This window comes from Solea senegalensis, unplaced genomic scaffold (assembly GCF_019176455.1).
Source record: "Solea senegalensis isolate Sse05_10M unplaced genomic scaffold, IFAPA_SoseM_1 scf7180000016666, whole genome shotgun sequence".
Taxonomy (NCBI): Eukaryota; Metazoa; Chordata; class Actinopteri; order Pleuronectiformes; family Soleidae; genus Solea; species Solea senegalensis.
The window spans coordinates 4,864-18,888 of record NW_025321946.1 but is presented as its reverse complement, the minus strand read 5'-3'; the positions used below and the strand labels follow the sequence as shown (position 1 = coordinate 18,888).

At 45.5% G+C, this 14,025-nt stretch overlaps 10 non-coding genes and 1 pseudogene across 10 annotated transcripts; 9 read left to right on the top strand and 2 right to left on the bottom strand.

The window, feature by feature from the left end:
• Positions 1–139: 139 nt before the first annotated feature.
• On the bottom strand, positions 140–248 carry LOC122763279 (annotated as a pseudogene).
• A 402-nt stretch (positions 249–650) lies between these two features.
• LOC122763282 lies at positions 651–814 on the top strand. The gene has a single exon (XR_006358993.1). It is a non-coding gene; the product is annotated as a U1 spliceosomal RNA (small nuclear RNA).
• A 647-nt stretch (positions 815–1,461) lies between these two features.
• LOC122763278 lies at positions 1,462–1,574 on the top strand. Its single transcript, XR_006358991.1, has one exon. It is a non-coding gene; the product is annotated as a U5 spliceosomal RNA (small nuclear RNA).
• Positions 1,575–1,756: 182 nt separating this feature from the next.
• Positions 1,757–1,949, top strand: LOC122763274. Its single transcript, XR_006358987.1, has one exon. It is a non-coding gene; the product is annotated as a U2 spliceosomal RNA (small nuclear RNA).
• A 6,227-nt stretch (positions 1,950–8,176) lies between these two features.
• Positions 8,177–8,340, top strand: LOC122763281. Its single transcript, XR_006358992.1, has one exon. It is a non-coding gene; the product is annotated as a U1 spliceosomal RNA (small nuclear RNA).
• Positions 8,341–8,987: 647 nt separating this feature from the next.
• On the top strand, positions 8,988–9,100 carry LOC122763277. Its single transcript, XR_006358990.1, has one exon. It is a non-coding gene; the product is annotated as a U5 spliceosomal RNA (small nuclear RNA).
• Positions 9,101–9,282: 182 nt separating this feature from the next.
• Positions 9,283–9,475, top strand: LOC122763273. The gene has a single exon (XR_006358986.1). It is a non-coding gene; the product is annotated as a U2 spliceosomal RNA (small nuclear RNA).
• Positions 9,476–9,593: 118 nt separating this feature from the next.
• LOC122763271 lies at positions 9,594–9,712 on the bottom strand. Its single transcript, XR_006358984.1, has one exon. It is a non-coding gene; the product is annotated as a 5S ribosomal RNA (ribosomal RNA).
• Positions 9,713–10,115: 403 nt separating this feature from the next.
• On the top strand, positions 10,116–10,279 carry LOC122763272. The gene has a single exon (XR_006358985.1). It is a non-coding gene; the product is annotated as a U1 spliceosomal RNA (small nuclear RNA).
• A 633-nt stretch (positions 10,280–10,912) lies between these two features.
• Positions 10,913–11,025, top strand: LOC122763276. Its single transcript, XR_006358989.1, has one exon. It is a non-coding gene; the product is annotated as a U5 spliceosomal RNA (small nuclear RNA).
• Positions 11,026–11,207: 182 nt separating this feature from the next.
• On the top strand, positions 11,208–11,400 carry LOC122763275. The gene has a single exon (XR_006358988.1). It is a non-coding gene; the product is annotated as a U2 spliceosomal RNA (small nuclear RNA).
• The last annotated feature ends 2,625 nt before the right edge of the window (positions 11,401–14,025 follow it).

Below are 14,025 nucleotides of genomic sequence, written 5' to 3'. Positions count from 1 at the left end.
GGCGTGCTCAGGGTGGTATGGCCGTAAGCCGAGGGGCTGGCGACAGAGAGTGCCTTTATGGACTAGGCAAGGCCCCTGCTCGTGGAGGGGCATGTTTCTTGTAAGGAAGCAGCAGTGTAAAAGCGTGCAGCGGTGTAAAAGCTTACAGCACCTGGTATTCCCAGGCGGTCTCCCATCCAAGTACTAACCAGGCCCGACCCTGCTTGGCTTCCGAGATCAGGCGTGCTCAGGGTGGTATGGCCGTAAGCCGGGGGGTTGGGGACACAGACTGCTTTTATGGACTGGGCAAGGCCCCCTGCGCGTGGAGGGGCTCAAAAGTCGAAACCTTCGGACACACACTGCGCTGGCCTTTATCTCCACCACATACTACTCCCTAGCGGCCGCCGGGAAGCGACACCGAGATGGGCAAGCGGCTGTTGGTGCCGTCATGTCCAGTTGTTGCTGAATCTATAGGAAACGACAGCCAGGTATACCAGTAAAAAAGGTCGAGTGTTTCCTCTCCAATGTGTGCTGGAGGTTGAAGTTGAACATAGCACAGCATTAACGAGCAACTGAGTCAAGGCATTGGCCTCTGGGATTATTCATTTCCAGCACCATCAGCCAAGAGCTGTGTCTGGCAAGAGCCACCCGGTGTTTGGCGAGTACACCTCATACTTACCTGGCAGGGGAGATACCATGATCAAGAAGGCGGTTCACCCAGGGCGAGGCTCAGCCATTGCACTCCGGCTGTGTTGACCCCTGCAAATTCCCCAAACGTGGGAGTCTTGACTGCATAATTTTTGCTAGTGGGGTGCTGCGTCCGCGCTTTCCCCCGATGATGTCGTTGTAAGCAAAGGTCAGCCGCCCGAAGTTCAACGTTGTGTGCCCATCTCCAAACTTCTCACGTCCTTGCGGAGCAACATCCCCAGTCTTTCCAAGTTGCTGGGAACGTGATGGTTGTGGGTGTTGTCTTTCAGCTCAAAGCAAATGTCACGCTCCCTTTCCCAACTCTTTGTAGAAGAACTCGATTGTTGGAGATGGATCCATGGCCATCATGCCAAGGGTTAATACTTTGGCGCTTGCTCTGTTCACTCCGTGCAGTGACCTGATGTTGAAGTGATGCCAGGAGCAACTCACCATTTCAGAAGCCCGGATGAGGTGGGAAATGGCCCGGCAGTTTGTACTGCTCAGTGTGACACGGAGCTGCTTTGCTCATGCACTCACGTCTACCACTAAATGTTGGAGGTGTGCCAGTGAGCGAGGAATGTGCCACAGCCTCAGCGACTGATAGAAAACTGCAGCGCACAACCGACAGTAGGAAAGCGCTTCCAAACATGCAGTCAAATCTGGGCGGTTTATTGGCCGACTAAGCAAAAACGTTGAAGGAAGGCCGTCCCAAGGTGGCCGGCCGGCCGGCCGACCGAGACTGTGGTGACTCCGGCGGATAGACTCCTCGGCTGCTCTCCAGGACAGGGGCTACGTTGACTCTGGTTTCTCTTCAAAATGCACAAGTCTTTCGCCTTTTACTAAAGACTTCCGTGGAGAGGGACGTTCAAGAGTTTAAGTTATTTTTGGTGGGCTTTGCTGTAAGGCTGCGCCCTTTGAGTGTGTCAAATGTCAAGCAGCTGTCTGTCAAGGCTCAGAGGTGCACTTAGGTCAACCTTGGGGCGGAGGTGATCAGCAGCAGCAGCCTTTGTTATGCGCCCTTAAAAACATGGCACCACAACAACTGACTTGTGTGCCAAGATCTTGGGTTGGCCCCAGACACCTGTGGGCCATCGCTTCTCGGCCTTTTGGCTAAGATCAAGTGTAGTATCTGTTCTTATCAGTTTAATATCTGATATGTCCTCTATATGGGGATTAAATATTAAATGCATTTTTGAGCAGTGGGAGGTGAAAACTGGGGCTTGCTCTCTTCACTCCTTGCATTGACCTGGTATTGCAGTGCCACCAGGAACGGTGCACCATTCTCTTTTTTCTGTGAAAAGCAAAGCGAAGCTGAAACCAGAAAGACATCAACCCGTGCCTGTGCGTCAATTTAATTGCGAGCCCATGTTTCTTGTAAGGAAGCAGCAGCAGCGTAAAAGCTTACAGCACCTGGTATTCCCAGGCGGTCTCCCATCCAAGTACTAACCAGGCCCGACCCTGCTTGGCTTCCGAGATCAGACGAGATCGGGCGTGCTTTTTTTTTTTGTTTTTTATTATCAAAAATACTTTCATTAACAAAAATGAACACACTTATTCACAAGAAACCACAAAACACGTTTAAACCATGATTCAATGATGAAACAAAAGACATATTCAAGGAGAATCAAAATGTTGACGAAGCAATAACAAAGAAAGAAAAAAAACATAAATAGATAAAACCCTAGCCAATGGGACATTATACTCAATAAGATTTAAAGAAACAGGGTTTACAGCAAAAACATCAACGATATCCTTGAGAGATGAAAACGTGGCAATGTACTCCCCAGAACATTTAGAAATGAAACATCAGTTCTTCCCTCTGATCGAGGTCGTATAAGGAGTTGTTGGTGAGAAAAGTTTCCTGGAATGTTGCCTTGTAGGCATCCTTGAGCAGTCTGAGATGACTTTTGACCATGCTTGTGAAGAAGAGCCATCTGTTTATTTGTACATCCTCATAGAGTGCGTAGTTCCTGGCAATGAAGATGGTGTGTCGGGCTATGGATAGTAGAATGTTAATCAGGGTTGTGTTTATACCTTCTTTCTTGTGTGAGTATCCAAAGAGCCAAGTCCATTCCCAGTCTGTAATGTCTTTGCTGCTGAGCTTGCAGTGGTCGGTGAGGAGGTTCTTGACCCGGGTGATGAAGACCTCGCAGATGGGACAGGTGAGAAAGATGTGTTCAAGTGTTTCGTCATTTTTATTACAGACAGTACAAACCCTCTCATAGATAGCACTGTTCATTTGGTGCAGGATGATACCCGAGAAAATTCGTCTATGTCTGATTTTGAAATCGGTGTTGTTGGCGAAGGGATGAGCATAGGGGCTATTTATGTTTTTCCACATGGTGGAAACATTAATCGACGGGAAGTGTTCTTTCCAATGAGTTTCAGATGTCGGTTTTTGTACTATGTTTGCCAGCAAGGTGTTGTACCAATACTTGGAGGTTAGTTGATTAATGCTTTTCGCATCAGGCTGAGCACTTTGACGAAAATCAAGGGTATCATTCTGCCTACTACCACTGGTCTTGTAAAAAGCCTGTTTTAGATGGTCAGCAATCCCAGTTTCAATTTTCTGACATGTGAATTCAGCAAACCGTTTGCAATAAATGTTTTTGGCTCTGAGCCGATTCAAGATTTCTTCCACTACTATTTCGCCTTGATTGTTTGTGAAGTCTCCCAATGTGTATAAACCTGCTTGCGGCATTGACCCGCCCGAGATGGGCCTGCCCAGATATGTGATGTCTGGGTTGTGGAAAACGGGGAGCTGCAGCAGCTGGTGTTTGTTTTGTACTATAGTTACCAGGTGGGGTCTGGCCAACTCCCATGCCTCAAAGATCTCTTGTGTGAACTGTGAGATGTGTGTAGCTTGTGATTTTAGTGGGATCTGACAGAGATTGTAAATGCCACTGTTTCCACATGTTTTAATGGTGTCAAGCAGTTGATGTTTCCAAAAAAGGTCAGTTTTATCGTCCAACAGCTTTTTGATGATTTTGATTCTGAATGAGTGTTTTTTTGTGTTTATGTCTATTAGCCTAAGCCCACCGTTTGTGTATGTATCAATTGTTGTTCTGTGTTTTATCATGTTGCGGCGGCTTCCCCACAGAAAAGTGGATATCATTTGATTTATTTCTGCATGAGTTTGTTTTGGGAGATCATAGACTTGTAGCACATGATTCACTTTGGAGAGTATCAGGGAGTTGAGCATGACCACCTTACCCTTCAGGGTCAGCTTCCGCATTTTCCACAACCCCAAGGTGTTGTTCATTTTATTTAGCACCTCTTTCCAGGTGTTATCTCTGGCGGCCTTTTGATCCTGGCCAATATGCACTCCTAAGACCCTTACACTGGCCTTTTCCTCTATGAACGCCTGTCTGCCTGGTGACCTTGCCCCATTGCCACAGTACATTATAGTTGATTTGTTTTCATTGATTTTGGCACCGGAGGCTGAGCAGTAGATATGTACAAGATTCAAAGCTAGTTGTAGACTTTTTCCATCTTTGACCATGATATTTGTGTCATCGGCATAGGCAATCATTTTGCAGGAAGTGCCATTATCTGCCAGTATGCCCTGAATGTTAATGTTCTGATTTATTAATAGAGCTAGGGGCTCGGCCACCAGGCTGTAGAGCAGAGAGGAGAGGGGACATCCCTGTCTAATTGATCTTTGGATTGCTATTTTTGGGGTTTGGAGACCATTCACTTTTATGCGACTGTGTGCATTGTTGTAAAGAGATTGAATTCTTTTAATGAAATTGTGACCAAAACCGAATTGTTTTAAAACAGCCCATAAAAAGTTGTGTTCAACTCGATCGAACGCCTTTTCAAAATCTACTCCTAGATAGATGCCACCAGTTTGTGACATCTGATAGATGGTTTCTTTTATGGATAAAATGGAATCTGAAATATCTCGTCCGGGAATGCTATATGCCTGTGACTGATGTACTATGTTTGGGATAATTTCTTTGAGTCTGTTTGCTAGAACCTTTGCGAAAATTTTGTAATCAGTATTCAGAAGGCTTATGGGTCTGTAGTTGTTAATGATCGTTCTGTCTCCTCGGTTTTTGTATGCCAAAGTAATTAAACCAAGTGTAAGGGTCTCAGGAGCTTCACCTTTCTTCTCAACTTCCTCAAAAATTCGAAATAAAATTGGTGTTAAACTTTCTTTGAAAAATAGATAAAATTCAGTTGTTAAACCATCTACGCCTGGACTCTTGTTTTTTTGTAAGCCCTTGATGGCTGCTTCAATCTCTGCCATGCTGATAAGCTGATCACACCATATTCTGTCCTCCGTTGAGATTTGGTTCTGAATGACCTTCACCACACTTGTAATTGTATTTTGATTTATATTTTGATTTGTATATAGCTGCTGGAAGAAATCTTGTATTCTGGATATTATTTCATCAGTTTGTATAATTATGTTGCCCTTGCTGTCTTTCAGTTCTTTTATGAATGCTTTATTTTGTTTTTGCTTTTCTAAGCCGAGGAAAAAAGCTGAACATTTTTCCCCCTCCACAAAATTTTGCACTCTGCTTCTAATTATTGCCCCCATGCATTCCTTCTTTTTGGAGAGCGCTAACTTGTCTCTCAAATAAATATAATTTGTCAGATCTCCGTTAGGTTCATTGGCTATCTTTTGGAGTTCGTGTTCTAATTTTACTCTTAGCTCTTTTTCATTTTTTTTCTCCAGCCAGCTCTTATGTTTACTATAATTTATACATACTCTTTTGATTCGTTCTTTCACTCTTTCCCACCAATTAAATATGTCTTCGACCCACTCCATTTCATTTGCCACATTGTGAAGAAGACGGTTAACTTTGTCAATGAACTGTTGATCTTTTAGTAAGCTATTGTTAAAACACCATACCCCACCATTTGTTTGTGCTACTGATGGAAATAATGACAATTTTATGAGGGAGTGATCACTCCATGTGTTGAGGACATATTCTATTGAGTTCACATTGTGTACAATGGAGCTTGCCACTAAGGCATAATCAATACGGGATTGTTTGAGAGTATTTTGTACCACCTGATGTCTGGAGAACTGAGTTTTATTTGGATGCATAATTCGCCATAAGTCAACCAGGTCGTATTCTTTTATGATTTCGAATAAGGATCGCCTGCTCACATCATCTTTAAAGAGATTGTTGCTAGATATGTCAAATTTGGTGAGGGGAACATTGAAGTCTCCAGTGATGATGGAGTTGTTGTTTACCCACTTATTTAGCTCTTTGAAAAACACTTTTCTTTCACCCTCAGTGTTAGGAGCATATATATTGATAATTCTAATATAAACATTTTTTTTCCATGAATCAACTATCAATAATCTACCTCGTGAGCATTTATATATTTCTATTACCTTATCAAAGACATTGTTTTTAATCAGCGTTGCCACCCCACACATTGCTCGATCTGCATTTGCGAAATATACATTCCCTTCCCATAACCCTCCTATCATGCTCACAGGAGATGAGGACCATTTTGTTTCTTGTAGCAGCAAGATGTCACATTTGGTAGTATTGATGACTTTGTGTAGTTTTTCTCTGCTGCAGAGCCCACGGGCATTCAGTGAGAGAAGCAGGGCCATGAGAAGGGTGAGCTGTATTATTGTGGCATTAAACATCACACTCATTTTTTTCTATTTTGCTTTTTCTTATTTGTTTTACCGGACTTGTCTGTATTTTTCGTTTTCTTGCCAGGGACACTACCGAGAGGTCCATCTCCGAATCAGAGTCAGCACTTGGTGAGGGAGAAACTGTTGGCTCTTTTTCAGAGTGGGGAGGACTGAGTGGCGCAGATTCTGCGGTTGGGGTGCTTCTCGTGCCTCTGGCTTGGAGCTTTTCAGCTCCAGCCACTTTTTTTTCATTGTCTGGTTGAGCCTCGTCATTCTGCGCTTCCGGAAGGCTTTCTCCAGAGGTTTCCACATTAGTGGTTATTTTTTCCGCTCGGGGCGGCTGGGCAGGGGGCCCTTTCTCTACACCACACTCTGTGCGTACCTCCGCAGGCGCTATCTCTGCCTCCTCCTCTCCTGCACTGTCCTCAGTGCTTCCCTCTGTCTGCTCCCTCTCCAACTCTGACTCTGCTATGCTCTCCGGTTCACTTTCATTGCAAATGCAATTTTCCATGTTGTTGTGGCACAGCTCACACCTTTTCACAGCTTTATGGCACTCTCTTGCATAGTGCCCCTGGACTCCACATTTATGGCAACAAAACTCAGGACACTCTCTAAGAATGTGTCCAGGCTGTAGGCACATTCGACACACTTTCACTTGCCGATCATGTAACACTCTGAAGTATTCGGGACCAGTGGCAGTATTAAATCTAGCAGAGTAAGGCAGGGATTGTACTGTCTGATTAAATTTGACTTTCACATACCTTGTCCCATCTGCGATGTTTGTGCCAGGCCACATTCTTCTCTTGATTTAAGAGATTGCAGAGACTCCCCAGCCATGCAGCTTGTCAATTATTTCCTGGTCTGAGATGTACGCGGGCAGAGTGAGAAAAGAGACCACCAGTTCATCATTGTTTAGCTCTTTTGCCATAACTATGGTTGTGCCGATTTTGAATCCATCCAGCAATCTGCTTTTCCCAACAGTGTTTGTCATTGTTATTTCATATTTGTCCGTTCCAATACAGCGGCAGGCAATCAAACCTCCACACAGTCCACGCACACATTTCAATAATTCCATTATTGGGACTTTTTCTGTTCCCGTCAATTCTATTTGTAAAGTCAGCTCCTTCTCATACTTCCTTTGGGTTCCATCATTCTTTTCTCTGTCTCCATTCTCCGTGTTCTTTATCTCCTTTGCCATGATTCTTTGCTTGGTGAGGTCGTTGTTCTGAGGTCCATCCATGATGAGAAAAAAAAAGTTCAACAAAAGGCGCCCCCGCACAGTGTGGAAAACACTGTCGGGGGGGGGGGAAACCAGTCCTTAAAATGAACAAAACCAGTAAACTGAAGTAGCACACGATGAGAAAAGGGAAAAGAAGTGCAGAAAGGAGGAGAAAAAGGGGAAGAATACAGGCTGAGGAAAGGAGCCGTGTGCTCGAAATGTTTGTAGCATACACTTCCTGGTTCGCTAGTGGGCGTGCTCAGGGTGGTATGGCCGTAAGCCGGGGGGTTGGGGACACAGACTGCTTTTATGGACTGGGCAAGGCCCCCTGCGCGTGGCGGGGCTCAAAGTCAGCCTTTCGGACACACTGCACTTCAGCCTTTATCTCCACCACATGCTACACTCTAGTCCAGTATCGGGAAGCGACACCGAGATGGGCAAGCGGCTGTTGGTGCCGTCATGTCCAGTTGTTGCTGAATCTATAGGAAACGACAGCCAGGTATGCCAGTAAAAAAGGTCGAGTGTTTCCTCTCCAATGTGTGCTGGAGGTTGAAGTTGAACATAGCACAGCATTAACGAGCAACTGAGTCAAGGCATTGGCCTCTGGGATTATTCATTTCCAGCACCATCAGCCAAAGAGCTGTGTCTGGCAAGAGCCACCCGGTGTTTGGCGAGTACACCTCATACTTACCTGGCAGGGGAGATACCATGATCAAGAAGGCGGTTCACCCAGGGCGAGGCTCAGCCATTGCACTCCGGCTGTGTTGACCCCTGCAAATTCCCCAAACGTGGGAGTCTTGACTGCATAATTTTTGCTAGTGGGGTGCTGCGTCCGCGCTTTCCCCCGATGATGTCGTTGTAAGCAAAGGTCAGCCGCCCGAAGTTCAACGTTGTGTGCCCATCTCCAAACTTCTCACGTCCTTGCGGAGCAACATCCCCAGTCTTTCCAAGTTGCTGGGAACGTGATGGTTGTGGGTGTTGTCTTTTAGCTCAAAGCAAATGTCACGCTCCCTTTCCCAACTCTTTGTAGAAGAACTCGATTGTTGGAGATGGATCCATGGCCATCATGCCAAGGGTTAATACTTTGGCGCTTGCTCTGTTCACTCCGTGCAGTGACCTGATGTTGAAGTGATGCCAGGAGCAACTCACCATTTCAGAAGCCCGGATGAGGTGGGAAATGGCCCGGCAGTTTGTACTGCTCAGTGTGACACGGAGCTGCTTTGCTCATGCACTCACGTCTACCACTAAATGTTGGAGGTGTGCCAGTGAGCGAGGAATGTGCCACAGCCTCAGCGACTGATAGAAAACTGCAGCGCACAACCGACAGTAGGAAAGCGCTTCCAAACATGCAGTCAAATCTGGGCGGTTTATTGGCCGACTAAGCAAAAACGTTGAAGGAAGGCCGTCCCAAGGTGGCCGGCCGGCCGGCCGACCGAGACTGTGGTGACTCCGGCGGATAGACTCCTCGGCTGCTCTCCAGGACAGGGGCTACGTTGACTCTGGTTTCTCTTCAAAATGCACAAGTCTTTCGCCTTTTACTAAAGACTTCCGTGGAGAGGGACGTTCAAGAGTTTAAGTTATTTTTGGTGGGCTTTGCTGTAAGGCTGCGCCCTTTGAGTGTGTCAAATGTCAAGCAGCTGTCTGTCAAGGCTCAGAGGTGCACTTAGGTCAACCTTGGGGCGGAGGTGATCAGCAGCAGCAGCCTTTGTTATGCGCCCTTAAAAACATGGCACCACAACAACTGACTTGTGTGCCAAGATCTTGGGTTGGCCCCAGACACCTGTGGGCCATCGCTTCTCGGCCTTTTGGCTAAGATCAAGTGTAGTATCTGTTCTTATCAGTTTAATATCTGATATGTCCTCTATATGGGGATTAAATATTAAATGCATTTTTGAGCAGTGGGAGGTGAAAACTGGGGCTTGCTCTCTTCACTCCTTGCATTGACCTGGTATTGCAGTGCCACCAGGAACGGTGCACCATTCTCTTTTTTCTGTGAAAAGCAAAGCGAAGCTGAAACCAGAAAGACATCAACCCGTGCCTGTGCGTCAATTTAATTGCGAGCCCATGTTTCTTGTAAGGAAGCAGCAGCAGCAGCGTAAAAGCTTACAGCACCTGGTATTCCCAGGCGGTCTCCCATCCAAGTACTAACCCGGCCCGACCCTGCTTAGCTTCCGAGATCAGACGAGATCGGGCGTGCTCAGGGTGGTATGGCCGTAAGCCGGGGGGTTGGGGACACAGACTGCTTTTATGGACTGGGCAAGGCCCCCTGCGCGTGGCGGGGCTCAAAAGTCAGCCTTTCGGACACACTGCACTTCAGCCTTTATCTCCACCACATGCTACACTCTAGTCCAGTATCGGGAAGCGACACCGAGATGGGCAAGCGGCTGTTGGTGCCGTCATGTCCAGTTGTTGCTGAATCTATAGGAAACGACAGCCAGGTATGCCAGTAAAAAAGGTCGAGTGTTTCCTCTCCAATGTGTGCTGGAGGTTGAAGTTGAACATAGCACAGCATTAACGAGCAACTGAGTCAAGGCATTGGCCTCTGGGATTATTCATTTCCAGCACCATCAGCCAAAGAGCTGTGTCTGGCAAGAGCCACCCGGTGTTTGGCGAGTACACCTCATACTTACCTGGCAGGGGAGATACCATGATCAAGCAGGCGGTTCACCCAGGGCGAGGCTCAGCCATTGCACTCCGGCTGTGTTGACCCCTGCAAATTCCCCAAACGTGGGAGTCTTGACTGCATAATTTTTGCTAGTGGGGTGCTGCGTCCGCGCTTTCCCCCGATGATGTCGTTGTAAGCAAAGGTCAGCCGCCCGAAGTTCAACGTTGTGTGCCCATCTCCAAACTTCTCACGTCCTTGCGGAGCAACATCCCCAGTCTTTCCAAGTTGCTGGGAACGTGATGGTTGTGGGTGTTGTCTTTTAGCTCAAAGCAAATGTCACGCTCCCTTTCCCAACTCTTTGTAGAAGAACTCGATTGTTGGAGATGGATCCATGGCCATCATGCCAAGGGTTAATACTTTGGCGCTTGCTCTGTTCACTCCGTGCAATGACCTGATGTTGAAGTGATACCATTTCAGAAGCCCGGATGAGGTGGGAAATGGCCCGGCAGTTTGTACTGCTCAGTGTGACACGGAGCTGCTTTGCTCATGCACTCACGTCTACCACTAAATGTTGGAGGTGTGCCAGTGAGCGAGGAATGTGCCACAGCCTCAGCGACTGATAGAAAACTGCAGCGCACAACCGACAGTAGGAAAGCGCTTCCAAACATGCAGTCAAATCTGGGCGGTTTATTGGCCGACTAAGCAAAAACGTTGAAGGAAGGCCGTCCCAAGGTGGCCGGCCGGCCGGCCGACCGAGACTGTGGTGACTCCGGCGGATAGACTCCTCGGCTGCTCTCCAGGACAGGGGCTACGTTGACTCTGGTTTCTCTTCAAAATGCACAAGTCTTTCGCCTTTTACTAAAGACTTCCGTGGAGAGGGACGTTCAAGAGTTTAAGTTATTTTTGGTGGGCTTTGCTGTAAGGCTGCGCCCTTTGAGTGTGTCAAATGTCAAGCAGCTGTCTGTCAAGGCTCAGAGGTGCACTTAGGTCAACCTTGGGGCGGAGGTGATCAGCAGCAGCAGCCTTTGTTATGCGCCCTTAAAAACATGGCACCACAACAACTGACTTGTGTGCCAAGATCTTGGGTTGGCCCCAGACACCTGTGGGCCATCGCTTCTCGGCCTTTTGGCTAAGATCAAGTGTAGTATCTGTTCTTATCAGTTTAATATCTGATATGTCCTCTATATGGGGATTAAATATTAAATGCATTTTTGAGCAGTGGGAGGTGAAAACTGGGGCTTGCTCTCTTCACTCCTTGCATTGACCTGGTATTGCAGTGCCACCAGGAACGGTGCACCTGTGAAAGAAATTTGGAGTCATCAGTGTTCAGTGAATCAAATCTTTACTTCATGCATAAAGGAGAGACCCTGTCACCAAGAAGGTCTAAATGTTCTCTCCCGTTTCTCAAGAAGGCTCTACCATTTATACAGAAACATCAAAGTAAAACAAACACAGACACAAGAAATAACGTTTATGACCCCATTAGATGTTACCTAATGTTTACGACGACTAACAGATACCATTATGTGGAACCCTTACGTTGACCCTTCATTATCATACACTTTCCCCAGCCTCCATTCACAGCTTGACTGTTTGTAGATAGTTATCTTAACCACTACAGGAAACAGAGGAAAGACTGGTTATTTCCCACATTTCCTCCCTTTTGACACAGAGTGTCAACATATTTTTTGGGAAATCACATGGTCTCGTTAACTAACTTTTTCTACGACTACCCACTGCAAACATATTTGTATGAGTTTAACTATTCACTCTCAGAATATCACAAGAGAAGAAATAAAACACACCAAAAAAAAAACAAGAACAAAAAGCAAACCAAAAAAATTCTATTCACATTATTTCTCCATCTGAATCACTCTCACTATACGGGTTACCTGGGGCCCATTCTGAAATGTGACACACATTTGATTCACAATCCTTACTTTGTTCACAAGGTACTTTCACATACAATGGTGTTCTGTCACCTCCAAGTACTCCCCCTATCCACCTATACACAAACGCTCGCATACAAGTGAGTGCACAAGTACAACAACAAAAAGTTATACCAAACACAATTAGCACAGGGATACACACATGAACAATCATTGCACCCCAGGGAATTGTTCGTTTAACCATCTATTGAAACTAAAACCTGCTGATTCAGAGGGACCAAATGACGGATCTTCTCCAGTGCTGTAATCACACTAGTAATGTTATCTGAGTTATCAGGGATTACTGTAACACATGAGTCACCTGTTAAATTTAAAGTCAGACAAAGACCTCCAGTTTTTGCCAAAATATAATCAAGAGCCATTTCGTGCATTAACAGAGTTAACCTATGGGATTTGTCATTTGCCGCTAAATATTGGAAGCCTTTTATAGTTTCATTAGCAAAACCAGACATTGAATATGTAATGTTGTCAATATGGTCAGCCAGAAATGTAACACCATACCAAGGCAATAATCCGATACCCCATTTTTCTCCCAATGAAATACGCCAATGATATGATGAGAGGGTGGAAAACTGTGCCATCTCTCGTTTATGGACGTGCATAGGGTTTGAATTTTGATTCAGAGTTATTGGGAGTATTGCTAAATTAGCAATAGTTAAGTTAACAAAATAACAACACCCAGACCATTTTGGTGGTAAAAACAAGAATGCCTCATTACCACAAAGCCAATAAAAATTTCCAATAGGAGGTATACCTTTATGTGCAGGAGCATGAAGATATTTATTGACTAGCACAGTTTCTTTATTTCTAAATGTTATTTTAATGGGACCGAACTTAACTCGATTAGTGTTTAAACTAATAACAGGGTTTGAACAATGTGAGATTCCCATGAACTGACCTGTGCCGTTTGAACATAAACAAACAGAATGTGAGAGATTTGTGCTCTTGTTAGGAATCTCAGTTGGTTCAGCATAAGTGGAATTTGAAGGGAAAGATTGTGGAACCATGTTCTCACAAAACCAATCTACACAAGATAAATACATATTTGCCTGATAAGTCGTATGACTATAGACTTTCTTTCTCGCCGTATACCATGCATGGTGAGAAGCCTTACACGATTTCCGACTTGTAGTGTCCATGTGGGGACAATCAGCGTAATATTGCACTAAACTAATTACAGGATCTAAACAAGGACAATGTCTCACCTCCAGCTGGAACAAGGAATGCCAGTTAGCTGGAGGACTCTGAACAATTAGTACAGTAGTGTTTGAGCCGTACACCTTGTTTTTCATCCATCCAATGAAAGAATACCAACTATTTTTTTGGTTAGAATTATCAAGCAATTCATTTGCGTTGAAATTCCACGGTTTCCAATCAGTGTGTTCAAAAAGTTGTCTTTTCTTCCTGACTAATTCTTCTGTGACAGTAACTGTTTTGTCCATGTCTTCTGGGATCTCTTGATCCTGCATGGGTGACACACCCACGCCACCTTTGCCCTCAGTGTCTTTGTACTCCCTCGATGTTTTCAGTCTTTCTTCATTCCTCGGTGGAAGAATAGGTGTCAAAGTATCAATGTGAATGATGTCAGTTTGACTGGTGAATGTGAGTGAATCAGTAGTATGTATGGTTGTTGATGTTATATGCTGACTTTTGAAGTCCATTTGTCGCAGGCTGTCATTTTTCTGATGTCCAGGCCATTGGACTGACACGCCTGTGGTGATGATCCCAATGAAGAAAACTGCTAGCAAGGTTTTGCAGCATTTTCCTTGATTAATTTCCCGTTGTTGTTGTTCCGTTGGATAAGGCATTCCCAGGAAAGGGTTTACAATGGGTCGCATGGATCCAGGTATCCCTCTCAGCTATCCGGACGGCAGTTGGAGTTGTCAGCAGCACTTGGAATGGTCCTGACCACCGGGGTTGATGCCAATGCTTCCGTCTGAGGTCCTTAACCACTATCCAGTCTCCGGGCCGTATGTGG